Here is a 20,682-nt window from a genome sequence, read left to right on the forward strand (position 1 = left end):
AGGTGAAAAAAAAAGTGGGATCATTGTGATTAAGTCCAGCTGTTTGGGAATGGGATCCTCAGAGCTGCTCTGTCATTCTTCCCAACCTCTCAGAAGGCCAAATTGAGATGAATACCAGAACAGGTAGCCTAGTGTTCTGTAGGGAGATTAAATTTGATATGGTGGTACTTGAAAGGTGATAGGAGTTTCTAACCACTCTTATATTTCACTTAGGATAGCTTGGGTTCAGACATCCATGTAATATCCACATGCAAATCTTACCAAGGGAATAGTGCTTTTCTGTTTGATAGCAGAGAGGGATGTTAGCAGTATGCAAACCATTTTGTTTAATTTTTCCCCCATATTTTTTTGGAGAGGAAGAGCAAGGATGTTTTATGGTTTCCTGAAAGAGCTCTGAGCCAGCTCAGTGCAAGCCGTGTCACCCCTGCAAGGTGTTTATGGCAGTGACATCCCTAGCCAGGAGGAATCTTGCTTCCTGGCAGTTCCTGCATTGAGTTGGAGGCAATTCTTGTCAAGTCTCTTGTTTGGCTGCCTCAGGAATTAGTGGGGGCTATATTGCAGACAGTAACTAAACAGAGGAGTTGAATAAATTGAGAGCCAAATACAGTGTGCTTCAAAGGAAACCCTTCTCAAAAGAGTCTTAAAAGGGAGTATGACATAACTGAAAAACAAGGAAGAATTTACATTTGTCCTAATCCTACAAACCCAGATTCTTGGGAACAGCTTTGTATCATGTTGCTGATCAATATTCTTAGTCCTCCTTAGCCTTCAGGAATGGGACTGAATGTCTTGGGCTGATTACTGCTACTTCATTTGTCTTTGTCACAGAGACCACTGTGGAAGAAGCTGCTCTTCTTGTCAGCCAAGCAAAACAGTCCAAAAGTGTATGGGTAGTGAAACCTCTATACTAAGGACAGTGAAATCTTTGTGCTCTTGGTTGGTATTGATACACATCACCAAGAGTTTGTCCTGTCAGAGGAGAGAAGTGGTTTCATTTTGGCAGTGTTGTTAATTTGGGGCTTTTATGGGAATATGTTAAGGAAATTATTGAGAGTTTCCTACAAAATTCATCAAGTCTCATTACACTTGTTTGTATTCAGAGGTCCAAATGCAGTTGTTCACATGACATTATCTGGTTGCACACAAAATGACTGCTGTGTGACCTTTCAAGTTTGATAGGAGTAGTTTGCAATTGTGGGCAGGTTAACACAGTAGACAAAATAGTAAGAGTTACTTTACTGAGTGATTAAAGCCCAAAAAAAGAGGGGAAAAGACAACTGTTTAGATATTATTCAGAAAAAAATAAAAAGACCAAGACCTCAGCAGTAGCTGAGATTTACAGGATTCTTGATGCTCACTGAAAAAGGGCTCATATCGACTATATACTGGCTTAAAATTGATTCAACATTTCTAACCTTACATCTATATTGTAAATGTATTATGTATTTAAGCATGCTAGTGTGGGCCAGCTACTACAGCTTTGTACAGAGATGAACTCCACATGAAGAGCCATTTTCACATGCAATAGAGAGAATCTAGGACTATTCATTCTTCAAAGTGTTGCAGAAAAATGCTATTTCACTGCAGAACTTTTACTAAGCAAGCAGGAGGTTGTATCTTGGCTGCAGGTTTTTCTGATTTCCACTGCTTCAAAGTTCAAAACTGTAAATGTTTGTTATCTATAAACCAGCAGAAACTGCTTAATTTCCTATCTACTGTTGGCTACACAGGTAGAGATGAGGAGCTTTTAAGATGATTAAAGTGTTGATCAATGACCAATATAACCATGGGTGAAGTCAGATGATCTTTAAAACTGCTAATTCCTCAAAGAATGCAGAGGGACTGCATATAAAACATACAGGCATACTGCAAACACAATCACAGTAGGATTTGTTCACTGAAGACTGAGTTTCTACAGTTCATCTTTTGACGTGAGTCATTTGCTGTCCTGTAATTCTTGATTTTTTGAATTAATGAGTTTGTTTTCAATGTGAGATAACTCTGAAGGAAATGATTATATGATGAGTAGATATTCATTAAGGGTTTAATTCTTCCACTGAGTCCTGTGCTAATTTTAGTCACTTGAAGAGGCTTTGAACTGCTGTGTTTTGCAATGAGAGACATTTCTCAGCCAGTAATGAAATTATCCTATCCAGTATTGGCATAGCCTCTTTGGTTTTATTGCTGGAAGTCCAGAAATAACTATAGCACTGAGTTTTAGAGGGGGATTTTTTACACTTAATGCATGAATTCTATAGTTTGTTGAATTCGTGGAAAGCATTCCTTTTCCCTGTTGCATTCAATATTTGGGCATTGGTAGCCTGAGCTGCGGACAGGGCTCTTGACTGTAGTATCATCATCCACAGAAGCAATCATGCCTGCCTGAAGTTGCCTGGAAGCGGAGGGCTCGCACAAAGTTGTAGTCCAAAACACCTGGCTGTTCCAGACTTCTTGTCATTTGTCTTTATGCTTTTATTTTGCAAAACATTGTCAATACTCAATAGTAATTTGCTTTTGTTGTCTTTGGGAAAGTTATCTCAATGTGATTGATTTGGGCACAGGTACCAAACAAAGAAGCAAAGTTATGCCTGTGCATGTTTTATCACTGATATTATTGCCATGGAGTGATGTTATTTTCTATACTAGGTGTGAAACAGGCCTTGATAAGGCACAGGGTCTATGTTGCTTTCCCTTTAAATGCCAAGGTGATAATAGCCTAAAGCTAATGATCATTTTTCTGAACATTTCCAGTCTATTGCTAACATATTAAAAAAAAGTGGAATTGTTTACAAGGGAAAGATTATTAAAGGAGGGTAAATATATCGTGGCACAGTTTGCTTTGAATTCTATATTAATTTTTTAGTAATTCCATAATGAGCAAGAAATTGTATGAGTGTTTATTGGTAGGAAAGTTGTAGCTGAAGAATTTTGAAATATTGAAGATGTAATTCTCCTGTAATTGGAGTCTCTGAGGCTGGAGGGAAGCTACAGCAACTAGTAGTTTTTTTTTTCATTATGCTATAAACTTTAGATGGTGGGACAGAAAGGAGAGACTTGCAGAGAGGAGAATAATGCTGAGAGACCCCTTTTCTGCATGCTGGCCTGCATAACGGGCTTTTCTTTTGTCTGGAACCCACAGGTGGTGACAGTGGGGTTAATTTCAAAATGTGTTGGAGTGTAGTCATGGTCAGTTCAGATCAGTCCCTCAGGATTTCGTGCTGTAACAGAGACCACTGCCTATGCTGGGAAACGGATTTTCACATACTTTTTGCAAATGCCTTTAAGTGCTACTATAGTAGCATTATTAGAATCCTGAATTCCTTGTGCTGCAGGACAGTAGGAGTTCACAGAAATGTCTCCATGTTTTTTTTCCCACTTTGGCTTTTTATATGTCTTTATAATTTTATCTCTCTAGTATAGTTTTCTATAATTTTTATAGTAGAATTTTGTGACTTCTTTCCTGTCCTTTCTTAGTGGGTGAAAAATGCTTAACTGTATTTTTTTCTACACTGTCTCATGGCTTTAGAAATTTTGTTTGTTTTGTTTTGTTTTTTTTCTTCAGACTTTCTACAGTTTTCTTCCTGTCCTTGCTTTGGTCTCAGCCTATCCTTTTGCCTTCTTGTATATCATGTCCTTCTGAAAGTATTGGTGTGTGGCCATATATTTACAAAACAAATTGAATTGAATTTGCTCCTGAGATTTTGAGTTTGCTGTGTATGCGGAGCTGCATGTCTTCCTGGAGAAGCTGGGGCAAGCAAGAGCAGTGCATAATGCTGGTGTCAGCATCTTTACATGAAAGTTTGCTCTTCCCTTCAGTTTTTGCTGTGTTTTTTGTTGTTTTTGTTGGGTTTTTTGTTTGGTTGGTTCTTTTGGTTGGTTCTTTAAACATCAGCAAAATGTACATGCAGTTTGCTCTTTCAACTTGTTCTATTATTTTGTTTTAAAATTGTCTTTGTAGTGTAATTTAGATTACTAAATTCTTTCTCTTGAACTGAAGAAGCCTTTTTTCTTCTGCTAGAAGGCTGAGATGGAAGAACCATAATGACTTGAGTATTTTTTCTGTCTCTGAAATGATCTTTGAAATAGATGTTTGGTGTTTTGTTGTTTTTTTTTTTTTCCATAAATGGGTAGATTACTCTAATTGCTAGAAATGGACCAGGGTCAGAAAAGAAAGACCTTTGTACTGTGGACTGTGAAATGCCATAGCCAATGTAATGGTAGTATTGAGAGCAACTTCAGTGTGGAGGACTGTACCACTTGATACCCATGATGTGTATCCATTGCTTTCTCTGAAGGCTGAAGGTGTGGATTTCTCTGATCATCTTGTTTTCCCAGGGGTATGTGCTGAGTATCCCCTTTCCTCCTTTTCTGCTTTTTGTAATGAAATTGCCCAGCATTGTGTTTCATAGTCCTCAGTCTATGGGGTCAATACTCCCATAGCTTGTATTCATTATTACTAACCATAATAATCCAAGTCTTGTTCTGTCCCACAAAGTTTGACTAAGCAGCTCCTGATTTTGATGTATTCCCTAGCTTCTTAAGCAGTGCCTACAGATGGCTATAGAACGTTGTAGAAATAAACTTTTTTACAGAAGAGAAGGTAAAACACACCACAGGATTTTACAGAGGATTAGTTTGAAGTTCTAGCTTTTTGAACTGCCATAAAGAACAGCTTTTCATAATTGTGTAGGAAATTTAAGTAAGAGATTAGAAAATAACCTGGAAGGAAAAAAAAAGACTGTTTTTTGTTGCATTCTGTAGTTTTATGATGATTCTAGATTTTCTTCTGAAAGTAAAAGGAGACATTATTTTGTCTGTTCTTTAGTCATGTCTTGCCAGGCCAGATTTAGTACAGATGTGTGCTGTGATTCTGCTATGATAAAGGAGGGGTGGGAACCACTGATGAACCAAAAATTCCACTGTTATTCTTAGGACAAGACAACTGAACCTTCTCACCATTATTTCTAATTAGAAGAAAGGTCAACTCAGTTTGGTAGAGAACAGGTGAGCTGGCTCTCAGTCCTTGCCTGTGTCATTGTCTGCTCTACCTGCAGCAGTGTGTGGCACATGGTGCAGTAGCAGATTTAAGCTTGACAGACCATTCATGAATGACTATGTACAGCACACTGGTGTTGTCTGCACAACTGGAGTTGTCAGCCAGTGTTATGGACATATTTTAACTGCTGTGGCTAAACACAGAGAAGCAAGCTGAATCCTGCAGAGGAGTGGATGAAAGGGAGGAAGCTGCAGGAAATGAGGCCATACTGACCGTTGGGCAAGTCTCAGAAGGATCAGCAGATGATGCGAAGGCTCTTTTAAGGATAGTTATATTTAACTGTTTTCTTTGGCTTTACTGGAGACCTCTTAAAGAGTTTGCAGGAGTTGATACAGTCAACCTCCAGTAGCTATTATAGCGTGCTCACAGCACGAGTTGATACAGTCAACCTCCAGTAGCTATTATAGTGTGCTCACAGCACGAGTTGATACAGTCAACCTCCAGTAGCTATTATAGCGTGCTCACAGCACAACTAGGCAAAACCTGGGCGCTTCCTTGCCTTAATTCGTCAGCTTGGATTTTATAAAGTATAATACTACTGCTCATGCGTGCATGAAAGTGTATTTATTTGCTTGATATTTTCTCCTGATTTTAGCAATCCTTTGTGAATAAAGAATACTCCAGTTCCTGTGGACAGTTTACAGATACAGAAACCGTTTAAAATTGTCACTAGTGAAAGAAAAGAAATGAAAGTCTTACTGCTCCATCCTACAGTGCCTTTGGAGACTGCCTCTGCAGAGGCAGATGAAGAATGCATTGCAATGCCAAAGAAAGTGTCGCCCCTCAATGAGAATACAAAGTATATTTTTTCCCCTGTAAATCTTTATCTTGCTTAAAAATTCACTTGAGCATATTGCACAGCCCAGCAGTTAATTATTATAATCAATATTTGGCAAACATCCTCTGCAGTGCAGCAATCTTGTTTAGTTCAGCTCCTCTCAAGAAGGAGCATTTTCTTTGTTCAGTGTAAGCTGTTTATGAGTGTTAGTGGTAAAGTGGCTCTGTTAAGAATTATTGAAGATGGCTCACTGTGGCTCTGTTAAGAATTATTGAAGATGGCTCACTGTTCATGAGCTTTGCCTGTTACTAGCATAATCACTGTGCTTAATTTTTTTCTAGATGTACTTCCAATTATTTCTGCCTTTGCTTCAAAACTCACTCATTTTATGTCATCCCACCTGTGCTCCTGGTGCATGCAACATGCACGGTGTTACCAGATGTATGTTCAGACTGGGCTGCTGGAGTAAGCAGCTCAAATGACAGAGTTATGAACTTTAATGGAGCACAGAGAATGGTGACTGTGGAGATCATATTTCTATTTCCTGTCACAAAAATCTGCATCTGCAAAACAGAGCAGTTGACTGCTGCAGTGTGCAGGCTTCTCTAATTCTCTTAAGTGTGCTTGTGTAGAGCTGAATGGCCAGATGGACTAGGCTGACCTTGTGGTAGAGCAGATGCTTTCCCACCAAACCCTGTCACTCTTAGCATAATTAACTCTTTCATACAATTCTGAAATGTATTAACACCTTATGAGAAGAACCACATTTTAAAATGCAATTTTCCTACCTCTTTCTTGTTAAGATTACTCTCCTCTCTTTTCAGTCTTTGTTTTCACCTCTTTGAAAAGTAATTCTTCAATGGTAGCACACATGGTGTTTCATGGTGTTTTTTTTTCCCCTTGGAACAGACTTCTAAAAATGTAAATTTTTTTTTATTGTAACTTGTGTAGTTAAGCCATTGTATCTCCTCTAACTGCATGACACTCGCACCCACCCCACCCTAGGGTTAATTTAGGCTGCACAGGTGCCATGCTTGCTTTAGGTCATGTGTTCTTTCTTTGCTCCCTAATGGCAATTTGTATTCTTCAGCCTGTCAGTTGATTTCAGTCCTGCTCCATGCACCACTATTACATCCTACTATCAAATGTACACACTGAATGCTTCTAGGGCTAAAACAAATGATGTATTTTCAAATTTAAGGCATCTGCCAGTTAAGCAAATTCCATGCTTTGATGAAGTGACTCTGAACACCAGAAGCTGTAGGGGTATGCCACAGTGGTGTGTGGTACCATCATGATAAAGATCTGAAGGTGGCAGACCAACCAGTTCTTCCTTCTTGACCAAGGACTCTGGACCTCGAGGTATGTCCTTCTAAGAGATCTTATTATGCCTTTTCAACTTTTCATGAGTATTTGGTTGTTAGCAAGGATTAATTAGTCATTACCAGTGCTCCTATAGGCTCAAGAGACCTTACTGTAGTCCCTGGGGGCAGATTAATGGATGGATATTAAGGATTAGTAGACTAGCATCAGTGGAGAAAGAGATTGCACTGCACCTCTGTTTTCTAGGACACTGTCAGAGGCTGAGGCTTCCCTTTTCTACAGTGCTGACCAGCACCAGCTTCATAATTGGTCAAAGGGTTGTTTTCTTTTTATTGCTGAATAATGGGATTATGAAGATCCATTAGGCCAGCTTTTCAATGCAAGTTGTGACTGATGTCAAATATTTCCCACCTGAGAAATGGTGAATAGAAAATAAAGATTGTTATGACTTAAGTTGGCCAGAAGCATCACAGTAGAGAAATTCTGAAATAATAGTTCATAGTAGATATTAGGAACTTTCCTAATAGGTTTAGAAACTTTCTCTCATCTAAAAATATATTCAAATTGAAAAGACATAAATAAAAAAAAAAAGAAGAATTATTCCTAAAATTCTAGTTGTGACTTGTGTTGGCGAATAGTCTATCATCTTTGGAGAAAGCTTGGGCACTTAAGCATATAACAAGTAAAGACAGTTCATTCAGAGAAGTTTGGGAAAGAGTAAAACCCAGTCCTTGGGCTACTAACTTATTTAAGTGTTGAATCCTTTGTGGGGAAGGAGAAGAGAATAATTTTATTGACTATAGGGTTCTTGCATCTTACTTTTCAAGCCTTGGCACTGGCTGTTGTTCAGGTACAAGACCTGGTGCTAAAGATTCAAGTCATTCTGCTTGTCTGTAAGTTTTCTATCTTTATAATATTCCTTCAAAAGCTATATAGTTTCATTTGGGAAAGAAGGAGGGAGAAAAATCATACTGTGATGGGAGAAACTAGGAAAGAAGCTGTGATTCTGTACAGTAGAACAAATTCTTGAGGATAAAATATTCTGGTATATTTACAAGCCAAGTGTAAGCCAGTGGTGCAAAATGGAAATAGCACATGCTGTAGCTCATCTATCCCAATCTCTCTACTGTATGGTCTCCAGTGTCTCTTGTGTGGCTGAAATACTATAGTTTTTTTGTGAAATTTTAGCTGCTGTGATTCCCATATGTGTAGTTTAACAGGAGCCAGCTCTGTAAGAAACTGTTTGTTTAAAAAGTTAAATGAAAGGACTGTTGCTAGGTGTCTGCTCTGTAGCTGTTGGGGAGGGGGACCTGCCATTCCTTGTGGAGGTGCTGCAAAGGATGGGACCAAGGCTAGGAATGAAAATGACAGGGAGGAAGTTGAGAAAAACAAGCTGTGTTTTTGGCCAGATGGTGAAAAGTCGGCTGAGATGAACAAGCAGCATGAACAGGTACCAATATGAGAAATGGAAGCAATTGAGAGCAGAATCTCATTACTCAATTGTTCTCTATTCTAGCATATCTTTTTAGTTTCTCCAGAAAATGGGAGGGAAATTACTCAATAATGAAAATTAAAGAGCTAAAAATTTAGCATATAGATGTGACAAACTTGCATAAAAATATCTGGTTTGTTTATAGTTCAAATACCACACTACAAATGGTCTCATCCATTGGTTTGCAAAAAAATGTAATAAGGAAATGGGTTGTCTAAAAGTAGCACATGTGATAAAGTGATTTAGTATTAGAGGCACACTGCCTTAATAGTCAGGGAGGCCTCACTTCTCCCTAAACATATGGATGTACAAATACTTGGACATAAACTTCTTTTTGTAGTTGCTGTGCTTTTTATTTCTGCAGAGCAGGTACTGAAGGGTACCTCTACTTAATAGCATCATCTCACTTTTGCTTTGACCACTGAAGGGGCTACATCCAGAATATTCAGAAGCAGTCCCCAGAACAAAGTATTTCCTTTTCTTAAGAGAAAGGAAAAGACCTCAGTGAATTTTGGCACTGGGCAAATAGACCTAGATATCTGTTTTTCATCATCTCCCACTTCAAACCAACCCTGACTTCCTCAGTGCAAGTAGTATAGGAACATTGTAGGACTCCAGTGTCCTGTTTGTGGGAGAATTTCTTATCAGGAAAAAAAAAAGATGCTTCCGTCTGTATCACTGATGTGGCCAATTTATACCCTGTCAGCCCTTCTTGTTTCCTTCCTGGAATTTAATCCATCTGCTGCTTTTGCTAATTTAAAATTTGCTGCTAGGACACAATGTGCTTTCTTTAGATGCTATACTATAAAACATAGGCACATTCTGTGCTGTAGATGTGCCTGAGCTATTCCCACATACGATGTTCATTTTGTTATATGGTGTATTTTGCAAAGGCTTAAGGTTCATCAGGTATTAGATCATGCTGTTTAAAAGCTCTTTTGCTGCATAAGTTGAGGTATTGATGAATAAAGTGAATGAAGTTTGTAATGCATCAGCTGGGATGTAATGCATGGGATGGGATCTGCTTGTGCTTCAGGTTCATGGCTATAGTATTGGTTATTCTCTCCCCTTCCTCTTTGCTTTGACCCTGTTAGTTGGCTCTGGGCTGTTCTGACCTGGAAAGTTTTATAAACTGGCATTTCTCAGCTTCTGAGCTGTGTAGTGGGTATGGCCCACAGGGTACTCCTGGGTCCCCTCTGATGAAAGGGCCTCTGACATGCTGTCAAATGAAACGTGTATGTAATGCACCATCTGGCTGTGTACCCTGACTTTCATGCTGTAGTTAATGATCTAGATGGTACTGCATTCACTTGAAGATCTGTAGCTTGTGAAAGGATGTGTGCACAACAATTATTTTAATTATTGGTATGTATGGCTTAGTTGGCATGATAGTGCATATCAGGTAAATTTTACTAGCTCTTTACTGAACAAGGGCTTTGTTGTATACATACATGTAATTTTCATAATACTAGTTGGGAATGCTAATTAGGATTTGTAGTTTGGAAGCTCTGATGTAGATATTGGAAGCATTTAAAAGCTCCATCTTTATAACAACTTGTGTTAGCTTTAGAGTGTTGGTGACTGATGCTTCTATATGTTGTTGCTGAAGTATCATGGATCACAGGTGATACCCTTTAACTTTTTGCCATCTCCATATACTCAAAGCTGAGCCATCTGAATCATATTTGTAATATATATAGCTAAATGAAATTGAAGACATTGTTGGTTTAGTTACAAACATAGTGTGTACTCTGTGTTTTGTATTTCAGACCAAATAAAGTACTAAAGGCTTTTTTTTTTTTTTTTTTGTTAGTAGCCCATATTTTGCTTTGTGCCATGCGACTGAAGTTAAGATTTTTGCATGTTCTGTGCCTTTGATTTTTCTGGTGGTTGTTTATTGTTGCACATTTTAGTCTGCTAGTCTCTAAATTGTGTGGGACTTGTATAGAGCAAAAATAGATAGAAAGATATATGTGCAGTGTTGGAGAGTTAAGAAATAAAATTGATGTGTATGAAAAGTTGATTTAGAAGGAAGAATGGGAAAACTGTTTCTATACTTTGTCAGGCTTCATTTCTGCACCAATGATTTGGAGATGTATAGATCCCTTCTTCATTTTGTTTGTCTAGAATGAACAAAATGCAAAACAAAAGATTTCAACTGCTAAGAATACATTATTCAAGCTGTGAGTTTGGCCATGTTTTAAATTTTCCATAAAAGCAGAAATGAACTAAGAGCTCTCATCTGCTTATTTTCAAATATAAATTTGCTGTGATTTATAAGGCTCCAGTTACACAAAATATATGCTTTCTTTAGGGGAGAGTTTATTCCTTTTTGATGCTTAAGGACACAACTTTTTAAAGTAGTGCAGGCCTTATTTCTGAAAGCCAAGCTAAGGAGCTCATTGATGATTAGATGTAATTGTGTGATTTTGCACATAAGCGCATTAACAGATATTCATATGGGGATGGAGAGGCAGGGACTAGCTTTCTGAAGAGAGTCAGATGCCACAACCCTCAGATCCCTGTGAAGTTTGCAACAATCTGTGAGTTCTCTGGGCACACAAAGCCCTTAAGAAGAGGGGGGAAAAAATCAACCAAAAATCCAAAACACAAACCCAAACAAACAAAAAAACCTAAAGCCTGTTTCCTTCCCCTGCCCTGCAAAAAAACCCAAACAAAACCAAAGAAAAAAACCAACAAAAAAAAACCCCACAACCAAAAAAGTCCCCAACAACCTCAAGCCCCTCCAACCATGTGAACCAAACAAAAACCCCATAAACAAAAAACATCAACCCCAAAGTCTCCTGATTCTAAATGACGTTAAACTCATCTACAAAACGGCAGAGCTAGGAGCTGAACATTGTTAAACTCCAGAACACTCAAGGATTTGGTTTTAAGTTATTTTTTTCCCATCTCACATATTAAAATCACAGAATGTCAGGGGCTGGAAGGGACATTGAGAGATCATCTAGTCCAACCCCCCCTGCCAAAGCAGGATCACCTATACCAGGTCACATAGGAATTCATCCAGGCAGGTCTTGAATATCTCCAGAGAGGGAGACTCCACAACCCCCTGGGCAGCCTGTTCCAGTGTTCTGTCACCCTCATAGTGAAAGAATTCTTCCTCCTGTTTCCATGGAACTTCCTATGCCTCAACTTCCACCCATTGCCTCTTGTCCTGTCATTGGGCATCGCTGAGAAGAGCCTGACTCCATCCTCTTGGCACTCACCCTTTATGTATTTATAAATGTTAATGAGGTCACCCCTCAGTCTGCTCTTTTCCAAGCTGAAGAGCCCCAGCTCCCTCAGTCTCTCCTCTTAAGGAAGATGCTCTACTCCCTTAATCATTTTCATGGTTCTGCACTGTGAGGTAATTCAAGGTCATCTTTTATGTCATCCTAACTGCCAGAGGACATAAGATAATCAGGCTCTAGCATGTAATGAGCAGTGTCTGATTACCAGAAGGCGTTTCATATTTGCTAATATTTAGCAGACTGTTTTAAGAACATTCGTATTCAGAGTTTTAGAGATACAGAGTTAGAGAAATCTTTGCCAACCTATGCCAATATGTTGAAAAATCAACATGCAGATCCAAAACAAATTGAGGCAAAAAACCATTTGCTATGGTTGTCATAAAGTCTGATTTTTAATGGATGTAATAAAAGTAACTATTTAAAAAGTGTGTAGGTAAATTCAAACAAATCCATTCTCACTGAAGTCATTGACTCAGCAGACAAAAGGATGAATACTTGAAAAAGAAGTATGGCTAGAAGGAAGCTCACCACTAATTAAAGGAATAAACTGAAGTGGCAGGGCAAAAAGTGATGCCATGAAGACCCACGTGGCTTTGAATAACATGCTTGCTTTCTTTTCTGAGTATACCTTCCTGATTCATGGGAAAGGTGGTGACCAGCCAAGTGTCTGCTTTAACAAGCACCCATGCGCAATGCATAGAATAGCCCCAACTGTGATACAGGCATGGGAAGGACTGAGCTCTGGGTGAAACCTGTTGGAGACCTCTGAGCTTGAGCAAAGAGGTTTTTGGATTTTTGGAAGGAACCTTCTTCTAGGGCACTTTGGGCCAGTAATGATATCTGAAAGGTTGCATCTCTAGTGACAGCAGGTCTCTGGTTGGCCTGTCACCACTTTTACCCTCCCAGAGCAGCAATTTGCAAGTGCATTTGTGAGTGGCTATTTAGATGGCCCATGCATGGTCTTTGTTTACTATAAAGATGCAATAACAAATCCTTGAACAGAAAAATCAATTTCAGAGATTTCTACCTTAGCTACCTCATTGGTGTTACTCTGAAATGAACCAGGAAAATAATTTCTTGAATAATCTGACTAAATACAAATGAATCTTCCTGGGTTTAATTCTGTTTTCTATTATGTTAAATCCAAGAATTAAAATCTGATCCAAGCGATCTTGTTCCCAATGTGGCTTCATAAATAGTTACAGCAGTCTACCTGGGAGTATTGTTTGGGACACTGTGGTTTGTGGTAAGACTTAGCAGCTCAGATTGGTTTAGGGGTTTGGAAAATGCATGCACAAATTTTTAAGAGTGAGTTTCAGCCAAAGCCCATGCCGTTTCTGAAAGGGATTTTAGGTTCCACCTGGACTGCACTTTTCTGTCACCCTCCTACCACTTTCCTTGGGGCTACATGCATCAGGAACTAACTTGACTGGAATCAAGTATTGCACCAATAATGAAGCTTCTATGGTGAGTTTTTACTTGTCATCTCCTTGATCTATACTAGGAGTCCAGTTGCACAAATGTGTGTCAAAAGGAAGAGGCAGTTGGGTGCAAGGTTGCCTATCCACTCAAGCAGTTCTTTCTCTGCTTTGTGGCAGCCTCCTGTAATGTCTCTGTTAGAGGCACTAGTATAGTCAAAAGATCTTTGTATCATTAGTGTTCTGTTTTGAGGTCACACTCAGTGTTCAGGATGTGTAGTTTGATTGTTTAGGCTCAGTTACATATGGCATTGCATTTCATAATTATGTTGATTGATCTAAGCAAAATAAAAGGAATGATTATAATTAAAATAAATGCAATATATGCTGCCAATAAAACATCAATTCATCATTCATAGTAAGGCATTCTAGTGGGGAAAATATCTCCTCAGCAACAGGATAGCCAGTACCTTGGGTTGTGCTTTCTAAACCATCTTCTGTACAAAATATGTCTTTGTGTGAAATATAGTCTAGATTATTAAACCCAGGACTCCTTGCTTTGTGCAATTAACGAGGAATAGGGAAAATTTTGTGCTGTGCTGTTGCTTGGCAGAGATACTGACTAGGAGCTCAGTAGCTTACTAAAGTTGATGAATAAAAATGGATTTGTGCTTAAAGTCTTAATATTGCATAGAAAGGTTTTAGCATGTTATAAAATCTAAAATTATAGCAGAGTATATGAACAGCATTAATAAATGGGTGGAGCTGCTTTTACTGAAAAGCAGGAATCTTGGCTTTAAGGCTTTAATCCTGCAAATATTTGCTAGTCACTATGAAAATGAATTTTGCTTCCTCAGAAGTATATTCTCTTTCCGTTTTTGTTCTTTCAGTTTACACAAGCACTAAAAATAGTGTTCGACTTGTTTATATTTGTACCATAAGAAGGAAGACAAGGTAGACCAAACAGAATGACAGAGTAGATGATACTTTTACACACATTTTTTGGTGCTGGAACCTAAGCTTCCTAATTAAAAAATGCATTTTATAACCACTGCTCGATGATGAAATAATAGGTGTTAGGGGCACCGCTGCTTGCTGTGAATTCATACATCAATGGTCTCGAGTCTACTGGTGTGTTAAGAGGGATAAAGGCATACCTTCCAGGCTGGACCTGCTTCCCATGCTTCTGGATCCCAGCTAGCATCAAAGGGATCTAGCTGCTTGTACTGTTTTGCAGGAAGTACAGCAACAAAACTGAAGGCATATCAGAAACATTTTGGTTAATTAGGAGTAAACTCAGGCTCTGGCTAGCATCAGAGCAGGAAGTGCAGATTACTATACAGACTGAAATGCCTCTTTCTCTCTGGATCTGAACTTGGTTTGCTAGAATGTGTCTGGATTTTCATGAAAGCATGGTGCTGTAATGTTCTTAGGCTATTTTCTCCTCTTTTCATCTTTCTTGCTTTCTATAGACCAACTGAAAACAGCAAATCAAAAGATATGGCAATATTTTTATTGGCACATTTATTAATTGTCATCATTCAACATGCCACCATTGAGCACAGAGAATGTCCACCCTCTTTCTCTGCTTGTTTAGACTCCTGTACTTTCACTTTAGAGGATACTGATCTAATTAATGGAATGTTTCTGATGGGACCTGAATGAAGTAGTTAAGGTTTTGGAAAACTAACGACAGTTTTGAAGTGACCTGGAGAAATGGGCATCTGCTGCAGGAGAGGTTAGCAAGGTCATGTCTGTTGTTCTGCTGTGATAGTCTCCATGCCATAGCAGACTAAAAGAATGCAGAAAGATTGACATTAGTCAGATCCATTGACCTTGCTAGCGCAGTGGAGATATTTTGCTCCAGAGCAAGTATGACTAAGGATTTTGCTATTCCTTGGTTTTTAGAATATGTTCTACCTGTATTGCTTGGCAAAGTGAGTACGAATGACAATTCATCTTAAATTCCAGATTTTATTTTGATTTGTGGCTTTGAAGACAGGTCTCAGTTTGAGGATGAGGAGTGGAGCTTTTTCTATTGTCAGTGCAAGTTGTTGTTCAAGGACAGGCTGTTGAGTATTCAAGCAGACAGTTCCTGTTCTCAAAATCAAGGCTCATGTCTTTAGGACTTCAGCAAGTAGATCTGAAGTTTTTTTCCTGTTTGTGTGCATTAAACCTGCTCTGCCAGCAGTGACCATGCATGTTGAGACAAATAAAAACACAGAGAAGTAATGTATGTATTAAAACCATTCAGCTTTGGTATCAGCATTATTGTTCACACTACCTCAGGCAGCTATGAGTTAAGATTATTGGTTTGTATTTTGTACACTATTTTCTTGCCAACCAGGGTTATGAGTGAGGGCACTGAACTGAAGATGTCTGAGGGTGTTTCCGGCAGCCTGTACTCAAATCTCACAGGTACAGTTACGCTTCTTGTCAATTATAAACTACGAATCATTTCACTGCTGATATTTCTACAATCTCATTTTACAATCTCATTTTACTGACAGCTACAGGCTCTTCTTCTTATTCCATGTGGGCATGGACCTGGCAGGAAAATCTGCTGTAGCAGCTATGTCCACAGTACTGGTGTTCAACCTTTCTGGTGGTGGTTGGGGTTGTCTGTGTTTGGAATTGAAGCGCTTGTCTGGCAAGGGTCTGCCATTAGACATTGCTGCACTGCTACAAACAGGCCTGCTGTTCCTCAGTCCTTTAATGGGAAGGATGCTGGATTTTGTGGTGGTAATGTCTGCAGGACGGGGACTGTTTACATGTTCATCAGCAGCATTGTTGAATGTTGTTGAACCATTTCCTTTCACTTTCCATTCAGTTTCCCTGTGTCTATGTTGATCTGTTTTGTTCAGTCTTGTTACATTTTGATGCTGAATGTTTTGCAGTAGTAGAGTATGTTTTTATTTACCCTAGATTCTAATTTTCCTTAACTGTTGGCAATTAGCTTGCTTTTCACAATATCAATAAAACTGAGAAATTTAAACACACTTTTTATGCACAAAATAAGAATCTGTCTTATGTTCTGACAATTATGAGTCTCCCAAACAGATTTTTATGAATGCTGAAAGCTGTATCTTAGTTAACAGAAATTCAGTAGAGTAAACTTCACAAAATATGTGGTATGGGAGCAATTCTTAAGCCATTAAAAAAATATATTTTTTTTTTAAGTCTGATTTAACTGCTATCAGATGATTGCTGTCATGAGTTACTTGGCCAAACCGTCTGCTCTTTCCAATTGTAGTCTACTTTTGTTCTGTAGGTCTAAAACCGATAAAATTAATTCTGGCTGTCCACATTTGAAATTCAGCATTGCAATGCAGTCAGATCTAAGGCTGCATACTCCAAATCTTACAAATTATATTTATATAGGTCTTGACCCTTTGATCCACATAGTTAATAAGATTGTATTTTCTGATACAGTTTTGTGTAAGTAATTTCTCCAATTTTGCATATGATATTGACTCCACTTTTCAAAATCTATTATGTTTTTTGTGAAACAGGAAATAACACCTAGGAAAGAAAGTAATGGAAATGTGTAGACAGGAACTTTATTTTTAATCTTTTGAAATGGTAGGGTGCCATGGTTAAATGTACGCTTGAGGGTGTTAAAGCGGTGGAAATGAAAATTAAAATAAAATAACGGGTGAGACTTTTAAAATAGCTTGATGTTTAAAAACAATCTGGGCTTTAGGAACTGTAATTCTCTATAATGTTACTATTCATTTATTGGTAACACTGTCATGCTTGTGAAATGTGGAGACATACTGTCTGTTGCTGTGAGTTGTCATTCTACTGAAGTAAATGGAGTCAACAGAGGATTTGCCAAATGTTTGCTTTTTATAAGCAATACCATCTCTCCTTTCTCAGAATAGCACTGAAAAAATATTTCTATTCCCTTCAATTTAACTCTATTGCCAGCATTTTTTTTTTCCTTCAATCAAACCTGCCCATGTGTTACAGGGTTCTTTAGGTGACTGTTGATCCTTAAAACACAGTAGTTCCCTTTATTTTCTTTTGAGATCATCTGCTCTTTTCATATGCAGATAGCTGTTTATTCCAACACTGACTTTCTTTCATTGTCTTCTTACACCCTTTGTCTGCCAGTTTCTACTGGGTATGCTCCTCATGTGCTGGTTTGTTTGAGCATCATATAGATGGAGCAGCTTTTTAAAGTTGTTCTCCTTAATGTTTCTCTAGGTCTCGCTTTTTATCTTTCCTGAGAGGATGTTTATGTTTTGACCATTTGTAATAAAAATTTGCTTTTTTTTTGTCTGCTGGATTTACAGTCTAGACAGCATACAAAAGAGCTAAAGGATGTAGCTACAGAGAACACGAATAACAGAAGTCCAGCCAGTAGCTATCAATATTATGACTTTTGTTGGCTTTTAAAAATGATTCTTGGGGAAATACTTTGTCCTGTAGTTACTTATCCCCAAGTTTACACTTCTTAACGTGTCTTGCACTTAGCATATTGAAAACATACTCAGTGAAAGAACGAGAAAGGCTCTGTTGAGTATAACCTTTCCTTTTACCTTCTATATTTTCTTCTAGATCTCAGTCTAATATTCAGTCTGTCAGGACAGAAGTGTTACAGATTTGGTAGTCTTGCTTCCCACATCTCCAAAGCATATAAATCCTTTCAGCTCTATCACCTCAGTGATACTGCTGACATACAACACTCTTGATCAATTCACTGTGAAAATTCCTACTGCTGCCTTCATTTCCTCCTGTTTGCACTGCTGTAATTCACAGCTATCAGGCACTTAACAGCTGTAATACTCCATAGGATTAGTACTAGCACAGTATATTATCATAACCTGACTTTTTCTGGACTGTGATTACTGTGTGCTTTAATTTCTAAAATCTCTGATGACTTAGTCTCTGAACTGTAGCAGAAAACCTGAATTTGTTAGCATGTTTTCACTGGATTCCTCCTAAATCAGCTTGCATCAACTCAGTGATGTTTCCTAACCTAAATAATTCTATGATAATAGTTAATTGCTCCCCTGACCTCAGGTGTAGTGCTGTTCAACTTCAGCAGCCTGCTACAGTAAATTTTTAATTCACTTTTAATTCCACATTCTTCCTTCTTCAGAATAAAGCTTCTGTGTTGGATGATTAAAAAGAAGGACTATTAAGCAGGCAGAGATTGAATGGATGTGAGGAACTTGAACAGGGAGAAAGAGATTGTGCTTTTATAAATGCAAGAATTGATGCCACTTAATTCTGCTCCTTGTGATGATTAAAGTAATTAAATTTGATCACAGTTAGACCTTCAAATTTATATTGCTTTGAACCGAAGCATTTTTATTTAAATTTGTCATTTGTTCTGCCTTTGCCTGTGCTGCTGAAATTCTGCATCATTTACAAGAACAAACAAGTCACTGAACATAATGGGCTAAATTTCTAACAATACCCTTGAATTTCACACCCGGGATTAATCACACATGCAGACAAATGTTAGAATTTACACATGTAACTGCATGCAGGCACAGGGAAACAGAACCTTTCAGTATTGCACCTGTGTTAGATTTCAAGCAGAAGATACAAATTTAAATACTTTTCTTAAAAGAACCAAGTGAGTTATTGTTCCATAGCATCAGGGTAGGAGAGTCCCAAGAGCACACTAAGTTTAGGGTGTTTTAATTTTTTGTGACAGAAGTAACTAAATATGAGATTTGTGAAATATGTACATTGCAGACTTGATTTGTATACAGCTGTAAAGCATTTTTAGAGACAGGTCTTTGTTCAACTGAATCCAAGTGTGAGTTTTGCCTCTAACTTACCCAGAGTGAGTGGTTGGACTGGAGTCAGGAGTGGCCATGCATTGCACTCTTGCTACAGCTTTGGGATGCAAACTGCAAGGGAAGGGTATGGAGGACTTTATGAGCATAGGGCTCTGCTGGAGGAGCTTTCTGTTTTAAAACACCAGAAACTCTGATATAATGGTCTTTGGAGCTGTGAGAAATTGTTTGGCAGGGGAAAAATGCACTGGCGTATGTGTTGCAATTACAGTCACAGTAATACCTCTTCTGAAATACAGCAAATCCCAAACATCTCATGCAGAAGTGAAGAAATTCGCTTAAACAACCTTTGGTTGTCCTCAAACAAACAAACCACAATGAGAAAAAAATAATTGAAGTAACACATGTATCTTTTGGGCTGTCATTTTAAAATTCTGACAGAAGTAACTGACCTAGAGTAACTTTTTGCTTTTTACATGGTTTCTCTTTCCCCACTTCTGTTTTTCCACCTTCCCAAGCCATGTTTTTGTTCACTTGGCTTTAATTCTGTCCCAGTTCGTTATCTTAATGCCAAACCAGTTCCTCTCTGGGCAAAGAAGGGAGTGTGTTATGAAGGCACTGACTGGTCTTTAAGGCCATGTTTGTACTAGCAGGAGAAGTAAAGTAGAAAATGAAATGAACTGAGGAAGAGAAATCCTTTAACTCCAGTACTGACAAATTAGAGAACTAAAAATACTGGCATTCTTAATGTATACATATTTTACAAATTGTTTTCTTAGATATTTGTAAATTTCAGTGAAAGTTTTCACAATGGAACATACCAAAGAAGAGCTTTTGTAATCAGAGATCTTAGGGCAATAAAAGTAACAATGTACAAAACTACTCTGTTTATCAGATATGTATTTAATCAGTCTACCCCTGGTCCAAAGAACAAGAGCTGCACACTTGGGCATCCAATTGACTTTATGCTTGGTGTCTGGAAAAGCAGCACAGTTGTGTCACCAGTACAAATCCAGCCAGGCAGCTTTTATTCTGTGGCCCTACTGGGGATGTAGGAGTTGGTGGGAGTTGTGTTAGTAGAACTCTAGCTCTTTGGACAGAGGACTGGAGAGTAAAACCCTTCCAGTCATTAACTTGTATGGATCACTGTGCCACCATGCCTTGTTTCTAAATTTAGCTCTGAGGAGCCTTTTAGAAAATAGGTAAGAATGTCTTGCAGCACTTTCCTGATCTATGTGTGAGGTGGGATTTGTAGGACCTACCTCCGCTTCGAAAAACTGCGTGAAGGGAAAGTAGCTTAAGGTATGGCTACTGACATGGCTTAATATGTATGGCTTTTCCAGTCATGGAATGTCCACTTGATTGAGATGACTCACAGATAAACAAGGAATGTTACAGACAGATTTAATCAATCTTATATGCTTGTTGCAGTAATTACACTGTGAGTAGCAGAGTTCCTATTTTATAAACTGCAGATAACTTAGCAGAGTGTGTTTGTATTTATTATATGTATTTAGTATATGTGTTTGCACATTTACTTTTACAATACAAATGGGTAACTTTAAAAAAAGGATCTGGTTTTTGAATGAGTAATAGTTTCACTGG

General features: G+C 38.3%; 1 protein-coding gene across 1 annotated transcript in view; it reads left to right on the top strand.

Moving 5' to 3' along the window:
* Nucleotides 1-20,682, top strand: part of DCHS2 (dachsous cadherin-related 2) — a 98,065-nt gene that overhangs the window by 21,601 nt on the left and 55,782 nt on the right. The gene's annotated exons all lie outside the window — the stretch shown is intronic.

This window comes from Indicator indicator, chromosome 8, assembly GCF_027791375.1.
Source record: "Indicator indicator isolate 239-I01 chromosome 8, UM_Iind_1.1, whole genome shotgun sequence".
Classification (NCBI taxonomy): domain Eukaryota; kingdom Metazoa; phylum Chordata; class Aves; order Piciformes; family Indicatoridae; genus Indicator; species Indicator indicator.